General features: G+C 38.7%; 1 protein-coding gene across 1 annotated transcript in view; it reads right to left on the reverse strand.

Moving 5' to 3' along the window:
* The window catches only part of ZNF177 (zinc finger protein 177), a 40,826-nt gene extending 24,523 nt beyond the window's left edge, over positions 1-16,303 (reverse strand). The window contains exon 1 of the mRNA XM_023585672.3: positions 15,982-16,303. The gene's annotated coding sequence lies outside the window, so the exon portion shown is untranslated. The remainder of the gene's footprint in view (positions 1-15,981) is intronic.
* Positions 16,304-16,775: the final 472 nt, after the last annotated feature.

Raw genomic sequence — 16,775 nt, forward strand, 5'->3', positions numbered from 1 at the left:
TTTAGAAGACATAGAAGACCTCAACAAACCAATTACAAGTGAAAAGATTGAAATAGTCATCAAAAACCTCCCAACAATGGAAAGCCCAGGACCACATGGCTTCACAGGTGAATTCTATCAATCATTCAAAGATGAACTAATACCAATCTTGCTCAAGCTCTTCCAAAAACTTGAACAGGAAAGAATGCTACTAAACTCATTCTATGAAGCCAACACCCTAATACCAAATACAGAAAATGATACTAAGAAAAAAGAAAATTATAGATATCTCTAATGAATATAGATGCAAAAATTCTCAACAAAATGCATGTAAGCATAATTCAAAAGCACATTAAAAGAATTATACACCACGATCAAGTGGGTTTTATCCCAGGTATGAAAGGGTAGTTCAACACAAAAAAATTAATTTGTGTAATAAATTGATAAATTTAAGAAGAAAAATCAAATGATCCTCTTGACTGAGGCAAAAAAGGCATTTGACAAAATACAGCAACCTTTCTTGATTAAAACCACTTCAAAAGATAAGAATAGAAGCTTTCTCAGTATGATGAAGTGTACATATGAAAAATCTACAAATAGCATTGTACTCAATGGTGACAGACTGAAAGCCTTCCTACTGAGATCAGGAACAAGACGAGGAGGCCCAATGTCATTATTTTTATTCAATATTGCAATAGAAGTTCTAGCTAGAGTAATTAGGCTAAAAAAGGAAATAAAGTATACCCAAATAGGACAGGAAGAAGTAAAACTTTCACTATTTTCTGATAACATGGTCTTATATCTAGAAAATCCTGTAAAATCTGCCCAAAAAAGGCTGCTAGAATAAACAGAAGAGTTCAGCAAAGTGGCAGGATCCATGGTTAATTCAAAGAAATCAGCAGTGTCTCCATACATTACTAATGTGCAATCTGAGGAAGAAATTTTTAAAATTCCATTTATAATAGCGACAAACAATCAAATATTTAGGAATAAACTTAACTAATGACATAAAAGACCTGTATTCAGAAAATTTCAAAACACTGCTAAAAGTAACTGAAGAAGACTTAAATAATAGGAAGGACATTCTGTTTTCATGCATTGGAAGACTAAATATCATTAAGATGTCAATTCTACCCAAACTGATTTATAGATTCAATGCAATCCCAATAAAAATTCCAACAGCCTTTTTGCAGAAATTGGAAAGTCAATGATCAAATTTATTTGGAAGGGGATGCAAAAAATGTCTTTAAAAAGAAGAAAAAAGTTGAAAGCGTCACACTTCCTGACTTTACTTAGCTACAGCGGTAAAAACAGCATGGTACTGGCATAGGGACAGACAGATTGACGAATGGAACCAAATCAAGAACTCATAAAATAACCCTCACATCTACACTCAAGCAATTTTTGACAAGGCTGTTAAGCCCACCCACTTGGGCCAGAACAGTCTATTCAACAAATGTTGCAGGGAGACCTGGATAGCCATATCCAAAAGAAAGAAAGAAGACACCTATCTCACACCTTATTAAAAACTTAACTCAAAATGGATCAAGGACTTAAATATAAAAACAACCATAAAACTCCTAGAAGAAAATGTAGGAAAAGTATCTTCAAGCTCTTGTGGTAGGTGGTAGTTTCTTAAACCTTATGCCTAAAGCACATGCAATAAAAGAAAAAATAGATAAATGGGATCTCCTCAAACTTCAATATTTTTACACTTCAAGGGATTTGTAAAAATGGTGAAAAGGCAGCTGGCTCAACAGGAGAAAATATTTGGCAATCAGGTATCTGATAAGGGTTTAATACCCATGATATATAAAAAGACCACACAACTCAAAAATAAAAAGACAAAATTTCTGATTTAAAAAATGGGCAAACGACTTAAAAAGACAACTGTCCAAACAAGAAATACAAATGGTGAAGAAACGTGAAATAATGTTCAACATCACTAGTGATTAGGGAAATGCAAATCAAAACTACAATGAAGTACCATTAATACCTATTAGACTGGATGCAAATAAACAGTCAGAAAACTGTAAATGTTGGAGAGAATGTGGAGAGCTAGGAGCACTCCTATTGGTGGGAATATAGACTAGTACAGTCACACAGGAGCTGCACAGCCCAGGTACCTCCTGTCACGGATGGAGACAATAGGGCCACAAGCAGCAGCAAGTTAGAACCACACACATATCCAGGCACAGGGATCCAAGTCTGCAGAGGCCCAGGGAGAAACACAAGCTGCATGTGCACACAAAAGGGCCCTGAGGAAGTAAGTGACACACCACAAATGTTGGCAAGAGGTGCACACACTCAACTGAGTCTCTGAATGCTTGATTACCTAAATGAAAAAATGGACCTTTTTGGATTGACCCCATCTGGAACCACAGAGCAGGATACCCTCACCAGGAAGTAACCAGAGGCAGAAAAGCCTTAAGGGAAAAAAGGGAGGAGGGGGAGGAACTGAAGTGCTGTAAGGCAGGATGGGTCCCAGAACTGGAAAGTGTAATGAAAAGGTGGGACTGAATGATGAAGAGAAGTTAAAAAATCACTGGAGCCAGGGAGAAAAATCTGCACAAAAACAGAACCAATTAAGATTCCTAGAAAAGGAAGAGTAGAAAGGAAGCTTTTTCCTGGAGGTGAACAGTAGCACCTACGAAGGCAATCTTAAGTATCCTACCACATATCCAGGGCAAGAATCAGATATAGAACACACAAGAAAATCTCAACAGTTAAACACAGGCTACTATAAAGGTCCAGTATAAATTGAACCCACTGTTAAACAAGAGCCTTAACACATAGTCAATCTACAATAAGACCCTAGGCAAGAGGAGAAACTGACCTTCAGAATTAGCACATCAAAATAATTAGATGGGGAAGCGGACTTGGTCCAGTGGTTAGGGCGTCCGTCTACCACATGGGAGGTGCACAGTTCAAACCCCGGACCTCCTTGACCCGTGTGCAGCTGGCCCATGCGCAGTGCTGATGCGCGCAAGGAGTGCCCTGCCACGCAGGGGTGTCCCCCGCGTAGGGGAGCCCCACGCGCAAGGAGTGTGCCCCGTAAGGAGAGCCACCCAGCACAAAAGAAAGTGCAGCCTGCCCAAGAATGGTGCTGCAACACGGGGAGCTGACACAGCAAGATGACACAGCAAAAAGAAACACAGATTCCCATGCCGCTGACAACAACAGAAGCAAAGAGGACGCAGCAAATAGACACAGAGAACAGACAACTGGGATGGGAGGGAGGGGAAGGGGAGAGAAATAAATCTTTAAAAATAATAATAATAAATAGATGTACAGACATCTGAAAAAATTACAAGCCATACTGAGAAACATGAAGACATGGTTCAGTCAAGGAGAGGTATTAAAACTTTAGAGAAGACATACAATTTGGAACAATGAATTAAGTCCAAACAAATCTCCTAAATCTATTCAAGATGAAGGAAAGTTTGGACAGAAATAAACTAATGGTGGATAGAGAGTGACAAGATATGAAGAAGGCAATGTGTGGACAAAAAAGAATTAGAAAGTTTAAAAAAACAGAAATTATGGGTATGAAAGGCAAAGTAATAGAGCTGAAAAGTATACTAGAGGCATAAAAAAGCAGAAGAATCAGCAAACTAAAAGAGGAGACAATTAAAATACAGCCAAAAGAACAGATAGAGAAAATAAGAGAAAAAATTGAGTAGCGTCTAAGGACGTGAGAGACAGCATGAGCACCCAATATACATACCACGGGAGTCCCAGAAAGAGGAGAAAGTGGAAATGGGGAAGAAATAATATTTGAGGAAATACTGGGTAAACATTTCCCAATTCTTATGAAAGACATAAATATACATGTGAAAAGCACAATGTACTCCAAACAGAATAAACCCCTACTAGGTGACCTACTTTGAGACACATACTAATTAGAATGTCAAATGCCAGAGATAATGCAGGGACAGTTGCTGGACATTGTATGTCCTCCCATGGCCCACTGAGTGGACTGTGGGAGAGTGTGGGCTATAGTGTGGACCACTGACCATGAGATGCAGCGGTGCTCAGAGATGTATTCACCAAGTGCAATGAATGTCTCATGATGATGGTGGAGGTTGTTGTTATGGGGGGAGGAGTGGGGTGAGGGGGGAGGAGTGGGGTGAGGGGGGTGGGGGGTATATGGGGACCTCATATTTTTTTAATGTAACAGTAGAAAAATAAATAAAGACCAAAAAAAGAGAATTTTGAGAGCAGCAAGAGAAAAGCGATCTGTCACATACAAGGGTTTGGCAATAATATTAAGGACTGACTTCTCATCAGAAAACATGGTGTCAAGAAGGCAATGGTGTGATATATTTAAGATACAGAAAAGGAAAAACTGCCAGCCCAAATGTTTTATGCAGCAAAACTGTTATTCAAAAATGAAGGAGCATTTATGAAAACTGAAAGTTTGTCAGCAAAAGACTTGCCCTATCAGAATTGCTACTGAGAGTTGTTCAGGTGGAAAGAAAAACAGGAGAGTGGCCTGTATCAGTGTGAAGAATGAACACCTTCATTAAAGGTAATTAAAAGGTAAATGCAAAACCCAATAGTACAGTATCCTCAATAATAATTCTACTCTATAATTCCTATAAGAGCTAGAATACAATTAAATAAGAGGATCATATATTCTAATAATGGGCATAGCAAATATAAAGAGGAATATGGAGAAAAAACAACATAAAGATGGGAAACAGATATGCAAGCAAAGAAAATAAATGCTATTGAAGTTAGGGTAGTAATTTTTCATATTAGTAGGTTATAATATAGGTTGCTTCATACAAACTCAAGGTTAAACACAAAGTATTTTAAAAGTATACAAAAATGGAAATGAAAAAGGGATTAGTCATATATGTCACAAAAGATCAACAATCCAAGAAAGGAGGCTACAATAAATGAGAAGAGAGACAATAAAAAGATATGACATACAAAAACCAAAAGACAAAATGGCCAAAATAAGTACCATCCCTACAGTAATAAAACTGAATGTTAACGGGTTAAACTCCCCAATCAAACGACAGAGATGAACAGAATGGATATAAAGCATGATCTGGGGGATCCAAGATAGCAAATTAGGGAACAGCAGGCTGCACTTTTCCTCTAGAAATTATGGGCAGGCAGGCTTCCTGTGTACAAGGGAAGCTGGGATGTCATGGGGGAAATAGGGGACGGTGGCTGGAGAGAGAGGGTTCCCTGGCAAAAGGGGACCTGCCCAGCCAGTGCCAGAGAAAATAGGAGCTTATCAACCTGCTCAGGTGGTCCTAAAGGACTAGGAGCCATACAGCCAGCTCTAGGAGACAGGGGAGTTACAGAGGAGATATTCTACAGGTGGACCTGTGCCTAGACTGTTTAGGGTAGGGGACAGCCAGGCGGGCCATGGGGAGAGCTGAGGGAACTTAGCCAAAGGTTTTTTTCCCCTTTCATTTTTTCCCCCTATTTCATTTTTTCCCCCTTAATCTGGGAACGGGTGAAGAGGTTGGCTGTGGAGAAAGCTGGAGAGAGGTAGACTAGTGAACTGCTAGTGGTGTGAGAGGAAGTCCTGTTTTGTTTTGCTTTGTTTTTTTTTGTAATGGGGTGACCTATTGGCCAAAACAGGCAGCCTAAGAGAGTCTAGCCAGTTCAGGTAGACTAAAAGTGAGACCCAGATTTTTGTTTACTTTACTTTTGTTTTGCTTCTTTGCTTTTCTTCTCCTCTTCCTTATTTTACTTCCTTCTCCTGTTTTCCTTTTTCTTCTCTTCCCATTTCTATTGTCTGTTATTTTTCCCTTTATATTTTTTTCTTCCCTTTTTAACTTTTATTATTTTACCCTTTTTTCTTTTCCTTACTCTTTTTACCTTTCTTTCATTTTTTTCTTCTTCCCCCCACCCCTCTACTGTTTTTATTACTTCCTTTCTGCCTTTCCCTGTTTTGTCTTTCCTTCTTCTCTTCTCACTTATTTGGAATTTCATTTTATTTATCTCCCCCATTTCTTTTTCACCTTTTAAAATTTTTATTTCTGTTTATCATGGTTTTTTTTTTACTATTTCTTTTTTCTTTTTCCTCCTTTTTATTTTTTCTTTTCCTTTTGTCTCCTCTTTCCTTTTTCATGGGTCTAATAATTTTTCCTGTGTATACAGGCAACTACAAGGATATAGAATAAGAGGAACCAAGTTATAAAGAGGACTCCTAACACAAAAACAAACAAAAATAAAATTCTAGACTACAAGGAGAAACTAACCAACTTAATAAGCCCATCAAGACAAAAGGATGCCTAGACATCAGCAAACAATAGCAAGTCATACTAAGAAACATGCAGTCATGGACCAGTCTAATAAATTAAAAAGCAGAAGATGCACAATGTGCAACAACAATGTGTATCTTTATTCAACTCAAGGAAATGAAAGAGAAGATAAATGATATTCAGAAGGCACTGGAATAACAAAAGAAGAAATTGGAAACATACATAAAAAATAATAGATCTTATGTAGATGCAAGACACAATGCAGGAAATTAAAAATATACCAGAAGGACATAACAGCAGATTTGAACTGGAAGAGAAAAGAATTAGCAACATCAAAGATAGGGCATCAGAAATCACATAGATAGTAGAAAAAATAGGGAAAAAATTGAAAAACTTCAGCAGGGACTGAGGGAATTGAATGACAATGCAAAATGCACAAACATACAGAGGGAGAAGGTAAAGGAGGCAATAGGAATGTTTGAGGAAATAATGGCTGAAAATTTCCCAACTCTTAGGAAAGAAAAGGATATACATGTCCTGGAAGTGTCACATACTCCAAATACAATAAATTCTAGCAGACCTACTCTGAGACACATACTTAGAGTGTTAAAAGCTCAACACAAAGAAAGAATAGTGAAAGCACCAAGAAAAAAGAGATCAATCAGTATAAGGGAACCTTCATAGGATTAACTGATTTCTCATCTGAAAGCATGAAGATAAGAAGGCATTGGTATGACATATTTTAAAGTGCTGAACGAAAAAACTGCCAGCCAAGAATTGTGTATACAGGAAACTGTCACTCAAAATAAGGGAGAGTTCAAAATACTCTGAGATGAACAAAAATTGTGAGAATTTGTCAATAATTTGCCCTTCAAGAAATACCAAAAGGACTTTTCATAGGTGGAAAGAAAGAAAAAAAAAAAAAAACAGGAGAGAGAGAGGGTTGGAGGGGAATGTAGAAAGGATATTGGTAAGAGCAACTAAAAGGATAAAAAAAAGAAATAAAAATAAAATATGACATATACAAACCTAAAGGAAAATTGTCTAAAATAAGTTTTACCTTTACAGTAATAACATTGAATGTGAACGGATTAAACTCTCCAATCAAAAGATGCAGATTTAACAGAATGGATAAGGAAATATGACCCATCTGTATGCTATCTACGTGAAATTCAACTTACACACAGGGACACAAAGAGGGTCCATGTGATAGGTTGGGAAATGATTTGTCATGCAAATAGTAACCAAAAAAGGATGGGAGTAGCTATGCTAATACAGGACAAATAGACTTTAAATGTAAAACTATTGTAAGAGAAAAAGATGGACACTATATATTAATAAAAGGGGTAATCAAGAAAAAAGAACAATCATAAACATTTATGCTAATCAGAGTGCCTCAAAATATATAAAGAAAATTGAAAAAATTAAGTGGAGAAATTGATGGCCCTACAAGTATAGTGGGGGGCTTCAATACACCATTATCACCATTAGACAGAACGCTTTGACAGAGAATGAATAAAGAAAAAAGACCTTGAATAATACATTAGAGGATCGGACCTAATAGACATATACAGAATATTACATCCAAATACAGAGGGAAGTATATTCTTCTTGAGTTCACACGGACCATTATCTAGGATAGACCACATGCTAGGCCACAGAAAAACACTCAATGAATTCAGAAAGATTGAAATGATACAAAGTAATTTTTTTACCATAATGGAATGAAGCTGGAAATCAAGGGGCAGAGAAGCAGAATAGGCACATAAATATGGATGAAAAACAAACTTTTAGGCAATCAATGGTCAAGAAAGAAATTTCAAAAGAAATCAGTAACTACCTTGAAATGAATGAAAATGACAACAAAATATATCACAACCTATGGGATTCAGCAAAAGCACTACTGAGAGGGAAATTCATAGCCTTAAATGCCTACTATTAATAAAGAAGACAGAGCTAAAATCAAAGACCTAAATGCATACCTGGAGGAATAAGAAAAAGAGCAACAAACTAACCCCAAAGTAAGTAGAAAGAAGGAAACAACAAAGATTAGATCAGAGCTAAATAAAGTTGAAAATAAGAAAGTACTAGAAAAAATAAAACCAAAAGCTAGTTCTTTAAGATTAATAAAACTCACAAATCCTTAGCTAAAGTAATAATGAAAAAAAGAGAAGATGCAAATACATAAAATAAGAAATGAGGAGGGGATATCACCACTGACTCCACTGAAATAAAGAATATCTTAAAAGGATACTTTGAAAAATTGTATGCCATCAAACAATATAATTAAGATGAAATGGACAAATTCCTAGAAACCGGGCAGCCTATATTCATGAAAGAAGAAATTGATGAACTCAACAGATGAATCACAAGTAATGAGATTGAATTAGTCATCAAAAACCTCCCAAGAAGAGCACAGGACCAGATGGCTTTATACGAGAATTCTAACAAACTATTACAGAAAGAACTAACACTAATCCTGCTTAAATTTTCTAAAAAATAGAAGTGGAGAGAACACTGCCTAACTCATTTTATGATGCCAACATCACCCTAATATCAAAGCCAAACAAGAATGCCACAAGAAAGGAAAATTACAGACCATACTCTCTAATGAACCTAGAAGCTAAAATCCTCAACAAAACACTTGCTAATCATATTCAACAACACATCAAATGAATTATATGCCATGACCAAATGGGTTTCATCCCTGGTATGCAAGGATGGTTCAACATAAGAAAATCAATCAATGTAATACATCACATTAACAGACAGAAAGAAAAAAATCACAGGATAATCTCTATAGTTGCAGAAAAAACATTTGACAAAATACAGTACCCTTGCCAGATAAAAATATTTTAAAAGATAAGAATAGAAGGAAAATTCCTCAACATGATAAAGAATATATATATAAAAAATATATAGGAATCATCATATTCAATCTTTCCCTCTAAGATTTGAAACAGGACAAGGATGCCCACTGTCACCACTCTTATTTAACATTATGTTAGAAGTACTGGCTCAAGCACTTATGCAAGAAAAAGATATAAAAGCCATCCAAATTGTAAAGAGTAAAAATTTCACTATTTGCAGATGAAATGATCCTATACCTCAAATGTCCTGAGAAATCTACAGCAAAATTTCTAGAGCTTATAAATGAGTTCAATAAAGTGGCAGGTATAAGATCAATGTGCAAAAATCAGTAGCATTTTTGTACACTAATAAAGAACAATCTGAGGAGGAAATCAAGAAAATAATCCCATTTAATAGAGCAATAAAAGAATCAAATACCTAGGAATAAAATTAACTAAAGATGTAAATGACTCATATGCATATATCTATACAACTCCATTAAAGGCAATTGGTGAAAACCTAAGTAAATATTCTCTATTCATGGATAAGAAGACTAAACATTATTAAGATGTCTATCCTACCTAAACTGATTTACAGATTTAATGCAATCTCAATAAAAATTACCACAGCATTATTTTTATTTAATTGGAAAATCTAACTATGAAATTTATTTGGAGGGGCAAGGGGCCCTGAATAGCCAAAGACACATTGAAAAAGGAAAATGAAATCAGAGGAATCACAATACTTGACTTTAAAATATACAAAAAAGCTAAGGTGGTCAAAACTGTATGGTATAGGCACAAAGACAGATATACTCACAAATGAAACCAAGTTGAGAGTTCTGATATAGATCCTAGCGTATAGTCAACTGATATTCAACATGGCCACCAGGCCCACTCAACTGGGAGAGAACGGCTTCTTCAACAAGTGGTGCTTGGAGAACTGGATATCCATATCTAAAGGATTGAGAGAGGAACACTATCTCACACCTTATACAAAAATTAACTCAAGATGAATCAAAGATCTAAATATATGAGCCAAGACCATAAGGATCTTAGAAGATACTGTAAGGAAGCATATACAAGATCTTGTACTGGGAATGGTTTCATGAACTTTACACCCAAAGCATGAGCAACAGAAGAAAAAATGGGACCTCCTCAAAATTAAAAACTTTTGACCGTCAAAGGAGTTTTTCAAGAAAGTGAAAAGACTGCCTATACAATGGGATAAGATATTTGGTAACCATATATCTGATACAGGCATAATATCCAGTATATATAAAGAAATGCTACATTTTAAAAATAAAAAGACAACTCATTTTTTAAAAATGGGCAAGGGATTTGAATAGACACTTCTCCAAAGAAGAAATACAAATGGCTAAAAAGCACATGAAAAAAAGATCATCACTAGCTATTAAGGAAATACAAATCAAAACTACAATGAGGTATCATCTTACACCCATCAGACTGGTGGCTATTAAAAAAACAGAGGGCTACATGTGTTGGAGAGGATGTGGAGGAATAGGAACACTTACTTATCCACTGCTAGTAGGAAGAAAAAATGGTGCAGCCATTGTGGATGGCAGTTTGGCAGTTCCTCAGGATGCTAAATATATAACTGCCATATGATCCAGCAATCCCACTGCTGGGTATATACACAAAAGAATTGAAAGCAGAGACATTGGTATATGCACACCAATGTTCATAGCAGTATTATTCACTATTTCCAAAAGATGGAAGCAACTCAAATGTTCATCAACAGATGAATGGATAAACAAAATGTGGTATATACATACAAGGGAACATTACTGAGCATAAGAAAGGCAGTATTAACACGAGATAACATGGATGAACCTTGAAGTCCTTATATTGAGTGAAGCATGCCAGGCACTGAAGGACAAATATTATATGACCTCAGTGATATCAATTAAACCAATTCAGCAGACTCACAGAGCTAAAGTCTGGAAAACAGGTTTACAGGAGACAGGAAGGGAATAGAGGGTTGTGAATCAATGCACATATGGGCAAAATCTATGATAAGGTGGAAAGGTGTAGTCATGCAATGGATGGGCATGACAGTGGAGCAGTGATGCTATTGGGTTAGGTGGTGCTGGTCTGTGAGGGGTGTATGTTGGGGTGTGTGATTTGCACTGTCCATGGTACTGGAGGGAGGGTCGGGATGCGGGGAGCAGATTAAATCTGGGGATTTGCAGGTATGTGATTGAAACTAAAATGCTGAGAATGTTCTTTAGGCCAATACCACAGGGAAGGGTTAGTGGTTTAGGGTGTTGGACATGGGGGTGATGCAGGAGAGGGTGCACCTGGGGCAGGCTTCAAGGGAGTATGTGAATGTTGATCCTGTTATAGTGCATTCCATCAGTGGGTGGAGACCCACAATGAAGGAGAAGGTGTGGGACTCCTATCCTGGGGTGTACTATGTTCTCAAATACATGGGCGCAAGTCTCATGAGAACAAAGGTGGTGCCTAAAAGGGGAGGACATGCCATTATGTCAAGCCCTCAATGTTGTTGCAAGTAACTATGAATCTTGTACTTCAAGGAGTGATGCTTGGTATTTGCTGTGGGTCCTGAGGGGAGGAGGAGGGAAGAATATAATAGAATGAACATAGGGCATTTTGGGGCCATTGGAATTGTTCTACATGATCTTGCGATGATGGGTACAGGCCATGTTAAATTTTGTCAAAATTTATAAAAGTGTATGTTCCAAAATGTAAACCATAATATAAATCATTGACTATGGTTAGTAACAATGCTTCAATATTTGTATCTCAATTATAACAAATGTATCATTCATATGTAAAATGTTAATAGGGAAAAGGGGAAAAGGGGGAGGATGTTGGATATCTGGGAATCCCCTATAGTCTGTACATGACTTTTCTGTAACCTAAAGCCTCTTTGAAGATAAAATGAAACAAGTCACTGGGGAAATAAATTGAAGGAAATGTTACTGCACATTAAAAAGAACAGATATTACAGTGATGAAAAATATAAAGCCAAATTTTTAAAATTTCATTTAAAAATTTTCTTTCAAATTAAAATGTTTTCTTTTAGTTTATTTTAACACTATTAACACTATTAATAATATTAACATTATTATTTTATTAATTTATTTTGTTGTTGGCTTCATTTTTTTGAAGTTTTGGATCACAGAAGGGTTACAACTGTAGTAGGGTAGGATCATTATTTGGGGTGGCAGTGATGGGGGATGCATGGGAAGAGGTTCACCTGGGGGCATACCTATAAAGCATATGAAAGAGTTCATATGTTCATGGAGCATTGTCACAGTGGGTGGAAATCCACGCAGTAACCAAAAGAATATCGAATTCCCACTCTCTGGGGAATTCTGCCACATTCTTTAATGGGACAGTAAGAACCCACCAAGTACAAGGGTAGTGACTAGTGAAAGAGCATGGACCATTGATGGGCTCTTATTATTGAAGACTATACTAACGAACCTTTTCTTCTGAAATTGAAACTTAGCCTAATATCATAGATTACCTAAGAGTTACCTGCTTACAGCCTCCTTGTTGCTCAAATGTGGCCACACTCTAAGCCAAACTCAGCATAAAAATTTTCTACCTTTCCCCCAGCACAATACATGACTCCCAGGGATTAGCCTCCTTGGCACTGAAGGATTACTACCAAGCACCAACCAGCAATGCAACTGGAAAAAGTCCTTAACCAAAAGGGGGAAAGTATGAAGACAGATGAGTTTACATGGCTAAGAGATTTCAAAGTGAATTGGAAAGTCATTCCAGAAGTTATGCTTATGCATGTCTCAGCAGAATCTCATTGACTGCCAAAGTAAATACTGCCTCAAGTATCAGGGATCCTAAGGGCTCTGGAGACATCCAGACACTTTAGGGAGTGCTGACAGCTCAGGTTTGGTACCTTGCCAGTGGACCCTATTTTGGGATGTATGCTCCCCAGTCTGACAGAGTTGGACTCAGTTGTGGCTTCCCCACGCATGGCTCTACTGCCCCTTCTATCTGAACCTATAGCTAGTACTAGAGTTGATAGGTCTATGTCTAAGAGACTTAAATTTTTGGGCTTTCCATGTGCCAGTTGGGCCCTGAGTCTCAACAAAGTTGCAACACCTCTCTGGTTCAATGGACTCACTCAGGACAACAAGGAAATGATGAATGACAATGACCATCCCAAGGAACAGAGAGAGTCTACAACTGCAAGTAAGAGTCCCATCCATCTGCCCCATGGGATCTAAGCCCTCTCTCAGAGGCAGAGTGGTCATCACCATTCCAGAAGCCTCAGGATTATATAATGAATGGACCAGAGCGGACTTACTGTTATTCTACTATAGAGTAGTTGGTATCCTAGGAATGGAAAAATTTTTATCACTGATATGGAGGCAGCTACCACCAGAGGTTCTGAGGAGTGGGAGAGGGAAAAATATGGCGGCATTGTCAGGACTTTGGAACTGCCCGGAATGATGTTGCAATCACAGACACTGGTCATTATATATCTTGTCATAAATTACAAAATTGTGTAGTAGAGTGTTTATGCTATAATGCAAACTATAATCCACACTTAGTGACAATGCTCCAATATATGCTCAATTGTAACAAATGTACCACACTAATGAAAGATGTCATTAACGTGGGAAAGTGTGGGAGGGGTAAGAAGTGGGACAGATAGGAATCACCTACATTTTTTATGTAACATTTATGTAATCTAATTATCTTTCAAAAATTAATAAAAGTATATTTTTTAAAAGATGTTAATGGTGAGAAAAAAAGTTATAAGTTCCAAAAGTGACATCCAAAGGTGACCCATGAGGAAGTATGCTATCTGTAAAAGAACTGCATGAATTTTTCAATTTATATAGACAGAAATGAGGGAAATATGTGTGGGAATGTATATGAAGGGTAAGGGATAATGGTGGAAGGAATATAATGGATCACACTGAATTTATTGACATGGGTCTACTAAGCAGATATTCTAGATTCAATGTTGTAGCTCAAGGAGTTGGAAACAGCTGTAACAATTTTTTCAGGTGGTTGGCTGAAACAAAAACCAAAAGATGGCCTACAATCTGAAGTCAAGATGTCCAGTTTACCCTGGTATACTGTAGGTAAGGGGATCCAAAGTCTTAGATTGGAATACCAGAACGGATTCAACATTTAAGATCTGCCCACCCATGCCAGGAATGTCCAGAGGACACATTTTACCAGGACTGGGAGGAGTAAGTTTGTGAGACTAACTCCAACTTCCCTGAAGAGTTCTGTGGTTGTTCTCTATAGTCCAGCTATTACCATAGGAACTGCTGTTTGTTTTTTGTCACTTTTATTGGAATAATGAAAGTTCTCTGGGAGTGATTGTGGTGATGAATGCACAAACATGTGATTACACTAAATAGCACTGATTGTACTCTTTGGGTGGATTTATGCTTTATTAATATGTATCAATAAAATTGAAAAAAAGGCTCAAAAAAAGAAAATTATGAATGTACAAAATAACTTTGAAGGACAGAAATGAAATAGTAGGTATGTATGGCAGGGGAAGCTTAGAGATTGAGAGGTAAATATTAAGGACTCTAGTTTTTTGTTTGGGTTTTTTTATTATTACTATTAATATTGGAATAAAAATAATGATTGAATTAATGAATACACAACCATGTGACTATACCAATTACTACTGATTGTAGGAGGAAAAGAAGGGAAGGAATAAAGGAATAGAAGGGAATGTCTTTAATTTGAAAATACATCAAAGCATACAGCAAACACCCTACTAGTGACAAGCTGAAAGCCTTCATTGTAGAACTCGGAAAAAGACAAAGATAGCTCCTACTACCAACCATGTTAACTATGGGTTTTTTATTTTTTAATTTTTCTATTTTTTTTTAAATGTGACATTCAAAAAATATAAAAGGTCCCCATATGCCCCCCACCCCCCTCACCGCACATCAACACATCAACACCTCTTTCATCATCATGGGACATTCACTGCATTTGGTGAATACATTTTGGTGAATACATTAATCACCACATGGATAATGGTCCACATTATTGTTTACCCTCTCCCCCAGTCCACCCAGTGGGCCATGGCAGGATGTTCAATGTCCAGCATCTGTCCCTTCAGTACCATGCAGGACAACTCCAAGTCCTGAAAATGCCCCCACATCACATCTCTTCTTCCCTCTCCCTACCCTCGGCAGCTACCACGGCCACTTTCTCCACCTCAATGGTACATTTTCTTCCATTACTAATCACAATAGTTCCATAGTAGAATATCAGTAAGTCCACTCTAGTCCATACTCTATTCTCCATCCTGTGGACCCTGGGATGGTGATGTCCACTCCACCTCTAGGCCCTAAGCCTCAGCAGACTTGCAACTCCTACCCTCTGGTTTATTGGACTTACCCTGGCCAGCTAACAGAGACCGGAAGAAGGTCAACCACCACAACAGGGAGCCAAGAGTGCCTACACCTGCAAGCAGGAGAATTGCATCCATCATCCATGTGGAATCTAAGATACAGAGGTGGAGTGGACATCACAAACCACGTTTTGGGGTCTTGAGGTCATACCCAGTCCTGTATAAAGCCGGATGGGCCAAGAGTTATAGGTAGGAGGACTGTAAAGAAAGGGCAAATCTGTCATGATGCACAGATGAGACAACGTATGTAAAACACCCAGAAGAATCTAGAGGAAAATTATTTTAACAAGAGAGATCTGCAGCTTGCTGGTTACAAATTACACCACAAGCCCCATGGAGGGAGGGCGCTTTAGGCAACACGTTACACATACCTTTATCCTTTGACTTAATAAGTCCAATTCTAAAAATCTACCTGGAAGACGTAGGTCCACAAGCATAAAACACATGCACAAGGTCATTCATTCGCTTCTGCACTTTTGGCAGCAGCCAAGGTCAGCACAATTCCAATACCTGCCTGTCAACAGGGGACTACGGCATCCATTCACCAGAAAAATCTAAAGCCAGGAAAGAAGACGGAGCCCGCAAACCGGCACGAAGTGATTTGCAGGATGTGTTGATAGAGGACAGCGCGGTGCTTTCCCGTGAAAAATTGGTTTGACCCAGGAAAGGACTTTTAAAAGTGGGCTGAGAAAAGTTGCAACCGGAAGCAACGGAACATATTCCCGGCCCGCCTCCTCCGGGAACCCGTCTCCCCAGCCTCCACGCCGACCCCGGCCGCCCTGGTTGGCGCCGGCCAGCGAACCCCGCGGGCTCTGGAAGGCGGCGACGCCGGGACCGACCGGCAGAGCCCGGGCGACAGCGGAGCCGGATGCGCCCCGGAAAGGGGGCGTCGCCCTTGGACCTTGCCCCGCCCCCCGGTCCGCACCTGCGCCGGCCCGACCGGCCCCACTCGGACTGAGGCGAAAGCCGGTCTCAATCGCCCGCCGTACCTCCGGAGTACCGGACCCCATCCTGCGGGCACCCACTTCCGCTTCCGGTCTGGGGCTAGGAGGGACGCAGCTGGCGAGCTCAGGCCGGGGCACCAGAGGCAGCGGCAGCCGGGCACCATCTCGCGGCTGGGCGTGAGGGGCGGGGCTGAGGGGCGGGGCTGAGGGGCGGGGTCAGGCAGCTGGTGGTTAGAGCTGGGGCGACCTGCAGGAAAGGACGCCTTTATTTTTTATTTTTTTAAAGGTTTGTTTTTATTTCTTTCTCTCCTTTTCTCCCTCCTTGTCTGCTCTCTGAGTCCATTCGCTGCATGTTCTTCTGCGT

This window comes from Dasypus novemcinctus, chromosome 30 (genome assembly GCF_030445035.2).
Source record: "Dasypus novemcinctus isolate mDasNov1 chromosome 30, mDasNov1.1.hap2, whole genome shotgun sequence".
NCBI lineage: Eukaryota > Metazoa > Chordata > Mammalia > Cingulata > Dasypodidae > Dasypus > Dasypus novemcinctus.